The sequence below is a fragment of the Malaclemys terrapin genome, chromosome 3 (assembly GCF_027887155.1).
Source record: "Malaclemys terrapin pileata isolate rMalTer1 chromosome 3, rMalTer1.hap1, whole genome shotgun sequence".
Lineage (NCBI taxonomy): Eukaryota > Metazoa > Chordata > Testudines > Emydidae > Malaclemys > Malaclemys terrapin.
Genome location: NC_071507.1, coordinates 6,737,660 through 6,746,520, shown reverse-complemented (window position 1 = coordinate 6,746,520; position 8,861 = coordinate 6,737,660).

Here is an 8,861-nt window from a genome sequence, read left to right as displayed (position 1 = left end):
AGGTATGGGCTGGATGAATGGACTATAAGGTGGATAGAAAGCTGGCTAGATCCTCGGGCTCAATGAGTAGTGATCAATGGCTCCATGTCTAGTTGGCAGCCTGTATCAAGCGAAGTGCCCCAAGAGTCGGTCCTGAGGCCAGTTTTGTTCAGTATCTTTATTAATGATCTGGAGCATGGTGTGGATTGCACCCTTAGCAAGTTTGCAGATGACCATAAACTGGGAGGTAGATACTGGGAGGTAGTGGTAGATACGCTGGAGGGTAGGGACAGGATACAGAGGGACCTAGACAAATTAGAGGATTGGGCCAAAAGAAATCTGATGAGGTTCAACAAGGACAAGTGCAGAGTCCTGCACTTTTGAAGGAAGAATCCCATGCACTGTTATAGACTAGGGACCGAATGGCTAAGCAGCAGTTATGCAGAAAAGGACCTAGGGGTTACAGTGGATGAGAAGCTGGATATGAGTCAACAGTGTGCCCTTGTTGCCAAGAAGGCTAATGGCATTTTGGGCTGTATATGTAGGGGAATTGCCAGCTGATCGAGCGACGTGATCATTCCCCTCTATTCAGCATTGGTGAGGCCTCATCTGGAGTACTGTGTCCAGTTTTGGGCCCCACACCACAAGAAGGATGTGGAAAAATTGGACAGAGTCCAGCGGAAGGCAACAAAAATGATTATGTGGCTGGAGCACATGATTTATGAGAAGAGGCTGAGGGAACTGGGATTATTTAGTCTGCAGAAGAGAAGAATGAGGGGGGATTTGATAGCTGCTTTCAACTACTGGAAAGGGGGTTCCAAAGAGGATGGAGCTAGAATGTTCTCAGTGGTAGTAGATGACAGAACAAGGAGTAATGGTCTCAAGTTTCAGTGTGGGAGGTTTAGGTTGGATATTAGGAAAAACTTTTTCACTAGGAGGGTGGTGAAGCACTGCAATGGGTTACCTAGGGAGGTGGTGGAATCTCCTTCCTTAGAGGTTTTTAAGGTCAGGCTTGACAAAGCCCTGGCTGGGATGATTTAATTGAGGATTAGGTCCTGCTTCGAGCAGGGGGTTGGACTAGATGACTGTCTGAGGTCTCTTCCAACCCTATGATTCTATGAACTCCTCCCCCCCAGAGCGCAGCCCGGTGCCTCCCCCAGTCAATACACCTGCACCCCCTTTCCTCCCACAGCCCAACCACAGGGCCCTCCTGGCCCAGATATCTACACTCTCTCCCCCATGAACCCAGCTGTGCCCCTACTTTTTCTGATACACCCACAACCTTTTCACCCGAGCCCAGGGATCCAGAGGGGTTCTGACCTGGTGCAGGGTCTGGGCAGGCGTTTGGGTGCAGGAGGGGGCTCTGACCTGGGGCAGGGGGTGGGGATGCAGGAGGGGGTGCAGGGTTTGGGTGGGAGTTTTGGTGCAGGAGGGGGCTCTGACCTGGGGCAGGGGGTGGGGGTGCAGGGTTTGTGTGGGAGTTTGGGTGCACGAGGGGGACCTGGGGCAGGGGGTGGGGATGCAGGAGGGGGTGCAGGGTGTGGGAGGGACTTTGGGTGCAGGAGGGGGCTCTGACCTGGGACAGGGAGTGGCGGGAAAGGGTCTGGGAGGGAGTTTGGGTGCAGGAGGGGGCTCTGACCTGGGGCAGGGTGCAGGGTCTGGGAGGGAGTTTGGGTGCAGGAGGGGGCTCTGAGCTGGGACAGGGGATAGGGATGCAGGGTCTGGGTGGGAGTTTGGGTGCAGGAGGGGGCTCTGACCTGGGGCAGGGGATTGGGGTACAGGAAGGGGTGCAGGGTCTGGGAGGGAGTTTGGGTGCAGGAGGGGGCTCTGAGCTGGGACAGGGGATGGGGATGCAGGGTCTGGGAGGGAGTTTGGGTGCAGGAGGGGGCTCTGACCTGGGGCAGGGGATTGGGGTACAGGAGGGGGTGCAGGGTCTGGGAGGGAGTTTGGGTGCAGGAGGGGGCTCTGACCTGGGGCAGGGGGTGGGGGTGCAGGGTCTGGGAGGGAGTTTTGGTGCAGGAGGGGGCTCTGACCTGGGACAGGGGGTGGGGGTGCAGGGTATGGGCGGGAGTTTGGGTGCAGGAGGGGGGCTCTGACCTGGGGCAGGGGATGGGGGTGCAGGGTCTGGGTGGGAGTTTGGGTGCAGGAGGGGGCTCTGACCTGGGGCAGGGGGGGGGGTGCAGGGTCTGGGTGGGAGTTTGGGTGCAAGAGGGGGGCTCTGACCTGGGGCAGGGTCTGGGCGGGAGTTTGGGTGCAGGAGGGGGACTCTGACCTGGGACAGGGGGTGGGGATGCAGGAGCGGGTGCAGGGTCTGGGAGGGAGTTTGGGTGCAGGAGGGGGCTCTGAGCTGGGGCAGGGGGTGGGGGTGCAGGGTCTGGGCGGGAGTTTGGGTGCAGGAGGGGACTATGACCTGGGGCAGGGGGTGGGGGTGCAGGGTCTGGGCGGGAGTTTGGGGGCAGGAGGGGACTATGAGCTGGGGCAGGGGGTGGGGGTGCAGGGTCTGGGCAGGAGTTTGGGGGCAGGAGGGGACTATGACCTGGGGCAGGGGGTGGGGGTGCGGGGTCTGGGCGGGAGTTTGGGGGCAGGAGGGGGGCTCTGAGCTGGGGCAGGGGGTGGGGGTACAGGGTCTGGGCGGAAGTTTGGGTGCATGATGGGGGCCATGAGCTGGGGCAGGGGGTGCAGGGTCTGGGCGGGAGTTTGGGGGCAGGAGGGGGGCTCTGAGCTGGGGCAGGGGGTGGGGGTGCAGGGTCTGGGCGGGAGTTTGGGGGCAGGAGGGGGCTCTGACCTGGGGCAGGGGATTGGGGTACAGGAGGGGGTGCAGGGTCTGGGAGGGAGTTTGGGTGCAGGAGGGGGCTCTGACCTGGGGCAGGGGGTGGGGGTGCAGGGTCTGGGAGGGAGTTTTGGTGCAGGAGGGGGCTCTGACCTGGGACAGGGGGTGGGGGTGCAGGGTATGGGCGGGAGTTTGGGTGCAGGAGGGGGCTCTGAGCTGGGGCAGGGGGTGGGGGTGCAGGGTCTGGGTGGGAGTTTGGGTGCAGGAGGGGGCTCTGAGCTGGGGCAGGGGGTGGGGGTGCAGGGTCTGGGTGGGAGTTTGGGTGCAGGAGGGGGGCTCTGACCTGGGGCAGGGGGTGGGGGTGCAGGGTCTGGGTGGGAGTTTGGGTGCAGGAGGGGGCTCTGACCTGGGGCAGGGGGTGGGCGGGAGTTTGGGTGCAGGAGGGGGGCTCTGACCTGGGACAGGGGGTGGAGATGCAGGAGCGGGTGCAGGGTCTGGGAGGGAGTTTGGGTGCAGGAGGGGGCTCTGAGCTGGGACAGGGGGTGGGGGTGCAGGGTCTGGGCGGGAGTTTGGGGGCAGGAGGGGACTATGACCTGGGGCAGGGGGTGGGGGTGCAGGGTCTGGGCGGGAGTTTGGGGGCAGGAGGGGGGCTCTGAGCTGGGGCAGGGGGTGCAGGGTCTGGGCGGGAGTTTGGGGGCAGGAGGGGGGCTCTGAGCTGGGGCAGGGGATGGGGGTGCAGGGTCTGGGTGGGAGTTTGGGTGCAGGAGGGGGCTCTGACCTGGGGCAGGGGGTGGGGGTGCAGGGTCTGGGTGGGAGTTTGGGTGCAAGAGGGGGGCTCTGACCTGGGGCAGGGTCTGGGCGGGAGTTTGGGTGCAGGAGGGGGGCTCTGACCTGGGACAGGGGATGGGGATGCAGGAGCGGGTGCAGGGTCTGGGAGGGAGTTTGGGTGCAGGAGGGGGCTCTGACCTGGGGTAGGGGGTGGGGGTGCAGGGTCTGGGCGGGAGTTTGGGTGCAGGAGGGGGCTCTGAGCTGGGACAGGGGGTGGGGGTGCAGGGTCTGGGCGGGAGTTTGGGGGCAGGAGGGGACTATGACCTGGGGCAGGGGGTGGGGGTGCAGGGTCTGGGCGGGAGTTTGGGGGCAGGAGGGGACTATGACCTGGGGCAGGGGGTGGGGGTGCAGTGTCTGGGCGGGAGTTTGGGGGCAGGAGGGGACTATGACCTGGGGCAGGGGGTGGGGGTGCGGGGTCTGGGCGGGAGTTTGGGGGCAGGAGGGGGGCTCTGAGCTGGGGCAGGGGGTGGGGGTGCGGGGTCTGGGCAGGAGTTTGGGGTCAGGAGGGGGGCTCTGAGCTGGGGCAGGGGGTGGGGGTGCAGGGTCTGGGCGGAAGTTTGGGTGCAGGAGGGGGGCTCTGAGCTGGGGCAGGGGGTGCAGGGTCTGGGCGGGAGTTTGGGGGCAGGAGGGGGGCTCTGAGCTGGGGCAGGGGGTGGGGGTGCAGGGTCTGGGCGGGAGTTTGGGGGCAGGAGGGGGCTCTGACCTGGGGCAGGGGATTGGGGTACAGGAGGGGGTGCAGGGTCTGGGAGGGAGTTTGGGTGCAGGAGGGGGCTCTGACCTGGGGCAGGGGGTGGGGGTGCAGGGTCTGGGAGGGAGTTTTGGTGCAGGAGGGGGCTCTGACCTGGGACAGGGGGTGGGGGTGCAGGGTATGGGCGGGAGTTTGGGTGCAGGAGGGGGCTCTGAGCTGGGGCAGGGGGTGCAGGGTCTGGGTGGGAGTTTGGGTGCAGGAGGGGGGCTCTGACCTGGGGCAGGGGATGGGGGTGCAGGGTCTGGGTGGGAGTTTGGGTGCAGGAGGGGGCTCTGACCTGGGGCAGGGGGTGGGGGTGCAGGGTCTGGGTGGGAGTTTGGGTGCAAGAGGGGGGCTCTGACCTGGGGCAGGGTCTGGGCGGGAGTTTGGGTGCAGGAGGGGGGTCTGACCTGGGACAGGGGGTGGGGATGCAGGAGCGGGTGCAGGGTCTGGGAGGGAGTTTGGGTGCAGGAGGGGGCTCTGAGCTGGGGCAGGGGGTGGGGGTGCAGGGTCTGGGCGGGAGTTTGGGGGCAGGAGGGGGGATCTGACCTGGGGCAGGGGGTGCAGGGTCTGGGCGGGAGTTTGGGGGCAGGAGGGGGGCTCTGACCTGGGGCAGGGGGTGCAGGGTCTGGGCGGAAGTTTGGGTGCAGGAGGGGGCTCTGAGCTGGGGCAGGGGATGGGGGTGCAGGGTCTGGGTGGGAGTTTGGGTGCAGGAGGGGGGCTCTGAGCTGGGGCAGGGGATGGGGGTGCAGGGTCTGGGTGGGAGTTTGGGTGCAGGAGGGGGCTCTGACCTGGGGCAGGGGGTGGGGGTGCAGGGTCTGGGTGGGAGTTTGGGTGCAAGAGGGGGGCTCTGACCTGGGGCAGGGTCTGGGCGGGAGTTTGGGTGCAGGAGGGGGGCTCTGACCTGGGACAGGGGGTGGGGATGCAGGAGCGGGTGCAGGGTCTGGGAGGGAGTTTGGGTGCAGGAGGGGGCTCTGACCTGGGGCAGGGGGTGGGGGTGCAGGGTCTGGGCGGGAGTTTGGGTGCAGGAGGGGGCTCTGAGCTGGGACAGGGGGTGGGGGTGCAGGGTCTGGGCGGGAGTTTGGGGGCAGGAGGGGACTATGACCTGGGGCAGGGGGTGGGGGTGCAGGGTCTGGGCGGGAATTTGGGGGCAGGAGGGGACTATGACCTGGGGCAGGGGGTGGGGGTGCAGGGTCTGGGCGGGAGTTTTGGGGCAGGGGGGGACTATGACCTGGGGCAGGGGGTGGGGGTGCGGGGTCTGGGCGGGAGTTTGGGGGCAGGAGGGGGGCTCTGAGCTGGGGCAGGGGGTGGGGGTGCGGGGTCTGGGCGGGAGTTTGGGGGCAGGAGGGGGGCTCTGAGCTGGGGCAGGGGGTGGGGGTGCGGGGTCTGGGCGGGAGTTTGGGGGCAGGAGGGGGGCTCTGAGCTGGGGCAGGGGGTGGGGGTGCGGGGTCTGGGCGGGACTTTGGGTGCAGGAGGGGGGCTCTGACCTGGGGCAGGGGGTGGGGGTGCAGGGTCTGGGCGGGAGTTTGGGGGCAGGAGGGGGCTCTGACCTGGGGCAGGGGATTGGGGTACAGGAGGGGGTGCAGGGTCTGGGAGGGAGTTTGGGTGCAGGAGGGGGCTCTGACCTGGGGCAGGGGGTGGGGGTGCAGGGTCTGGGAGGGAGTTTTGGTGCAGGAGGGGGCTCTGACCTGGGACAGGGGATGGGGGTGCAGGGTCTGGGTGGGAGTTTGGGTGCAGGAGGGGGCTCTGACCTGGGGCAGGGGGTGGGGGTGCAGGGTCTGGGTGGGAGTTTGGGTGCAAGAGTGGGGCTCTGACCTGGGGCAGGGTCTGGGCGGGAGTTTGGGTGCAGGAGGGGGGCTCTGACCTGGGACAGGGGGTGGGGATGCAGGAGCGGGTGCAGGGTCTGGGAGGGAGTTTGGGTGCAGGAGGGGGGCTCTGACCTGGGACAGGGGGTGGGGATGCAGGAGCGGGTGCAGGGTCTGGGAGGGAGTTTGGGTGCAGGAGGGGGCTCTGAGCTGGGGCAGGGGGTGGGGGTGCAGGGTCTGGGCGGGAGTTTGGGGGCAGGAGGGGGGCTCTGACCTGGGGCAGGGGGTGGGGGTGCAGGGTCTGGGCGGGAGTTTGGGTGCAGGAGGGGGGCTCTGACCTGGGGCAGGGGGTGCAGGGTCTGGGCGGGAGTTTGGGGGCAGGAGGGGGGCTCTGACCTGGGGCAGGGGGTGCGGGGTCTGGGCGGGAGTTTGGGGGCAGGAGGGGGGCTCTGAGCTGGGGCAGGGGGTGGGGGTGCGGGGTCTGGGCGGGACTTTGGGGGCAGGAGGGGGGCTCTGACCTGGGGCAGGGGGTGGGGGTGCAGGGTCTGGGCGGGAGTTTGGGGGCAGGAGGGGGCTCTGACCTGGGGCAGGGGATTGGGGTACAGGAGGGGGTGCAGGGTCTGGGAGGGAGTTTGGGTGCAGGAGGGGGCTCTGACCTGGGGCAGGGGGTGGGGGTGCAGGGTCTGGGAGGGAGTTTTGGTGCAGGAGGGGGCTCTGACCTGGGACAGGGGATGGGGGTGCAGGGTCTGGGTGGGAGTTTGGGTGCAGGAGGGGGCTCTGACCTGGGGCAGGGGGTGGGGGTGCAGGGTCTGGGTGGGAGTTTGGGTGCAGGAGGGGGCTCTGACCTGGGGTAGGGGGTGGGGGTGCAGGGTCTGGGTGGGAGTTTGGGTGCAAGAGTGGGGCTCTGACCTGGGGCAGGGTCTGGGCGGGAGTTTGGGTGCAGGAGGGGGGCTCTGACCTGGGACAGGGGGTGGGGATGCAGGAGCGGGTGCAGGGTCTGGGAGGGAGTTTGGGTGCAGGAGGGGGGCTCTGACCTGGGACAGGGGGTGGGGATGCAGGAGCGGGTGCAGGGTCTGGGAGGGAGTTTGGGTGCAGGAGGGGGCTCTGAGCTGGGGCAGGGGGTGGGGGTGCAGGGTCTGGGCGGGAGTTTGGGTGCAGGAGGGGGGCTCTGACCTGGGGCAGGGGGTGGGGGTGCAGGGTCTGGGCGGGAGTTTGGGTGCAGGAGGGGGGCTCTGACCTGGGGCAGGGGGTGCAGGGTCTGGGCGGGAGTTTGGGGGCAGGAGGGGGGCTCTGACCTGGGGCAGGGGGTGCAGGGTCTGGGCGGAAGTTTGGGTGCAGGAGGGGGGCTCTGACCTGGGGCAGGGGGTGCAGGGTCTGGGCGGGAGTTTGGGTGCAGGAGGGGGGCTCTGACCTGGGACAGGGGGTGGGGATGCAGGAGCGGGTGCAGGGTCTGGGAGGGAGTTTGGGTGGAGGAGGGGGCTCTGAGCTGGGGCAGGGGGTGGGGGTGCGGGGTCTGGGCGGGACTTTGGGGGCAGGAGGGGGGCTCTGACCTGGGGCAGGGGGTGGGGGTGCAGGGTCTGGGCGGGAGTTTGGGGGCAGGAGGGGGCTCTGACCTGGGGCAGGGGATTGGGGTACAGGAGGGGGTGCAGGGTCTGGGAGGGAGTTTGGGTGCAGGAGGGGGCTCTGACCTGGGGCAGGGGGTGGGGGTGCAGGGTCTGGGAGGGAGTTTTGGTGCAGGAGGGGGCTCTGACCTGGGACAGGGGATGGGGGTGCAGGGTCTGGGTGGGAGTTTGGGTGCAGGAGGGGGCTCTGACCTGGGGCAGGGGGTGGGGGTGCAGGGTCTGGGTGGGAGTTTGGGTGCAAGAGTGGGGCTCTGACCTGGGGCAGGGTCTGGGCGGGAGTTTGGGTGCAGGAGGGGGGCTCTGACCTGGGACAGGGGGTGGGGATGCAGGAGCGGGTGCAGGGTCTGGGAGGGAGTTTGGGTGCAGGAGGGGGCTCTGACCTGGGACAGGGGGTGGGGATGCAGGAGCGGGTGCAGGGTCTGGGCGGGAGTTTGGGGGCAGGAGGGGGGCTCTGAGCTGGGGCAGGGGGTGGGGGTGCAGGGTCTGGGCGGGAGTTTGGGTGCAGGAGGGGGGCTCTGACCTGGGGCAGGGGGTGGGGGTGCAGGGTCTGGGCGGGAGTTTGGGTGCAGGAGGGGGCTCTGAGCTGGGGCAGGGGGTGCAGGGTCTGGGCGGGAGTTTGGGGGCAGGAGGGGGCTCTGAGCTGGGGCAGGGGGTGGGGGTGCGGGGTCTGGGCGGGAGTTTGGGTGCAGGAGGGGGCTCTGAGCTGGGGCAGGGGGTGGGGGTGCGGGGTCTGGGCGGGAGTTTGGGGGCAGGAGGGGGGCTCTGAGCTGGGGCAGGGGGTGGGGGTGCGGGGTCTGGGCGGGAGTTTGGGGGCAGGAGGGGGCTCTGAGCTGGGGCAGGGGGTGGGGGTGCGGGGTCTGGGCGGGAGTTTGGGGGCAGGAGGGGGCTCTGACCTGGGGCAGGGGGTGGGAGTTTGGGTGCATGGAGCTGCCGGGACGGGGCTGGCGCGCGGAGCTCCCTTCCCCCCCTTTTAGGGGCCCGGAGGTCGCTGCCTGTGATTCAGTTTTGCGGGCCCCGGGCTGCAGCTCCCGCCCTAACCGGCCCCAGGGGCCCATGTCCGCGCACATCTGCGGGTGCCCCGCCCACACGGGGGCGGGGTCTCTGGGGAGGACCGGCCCCGCCCCGCCAGG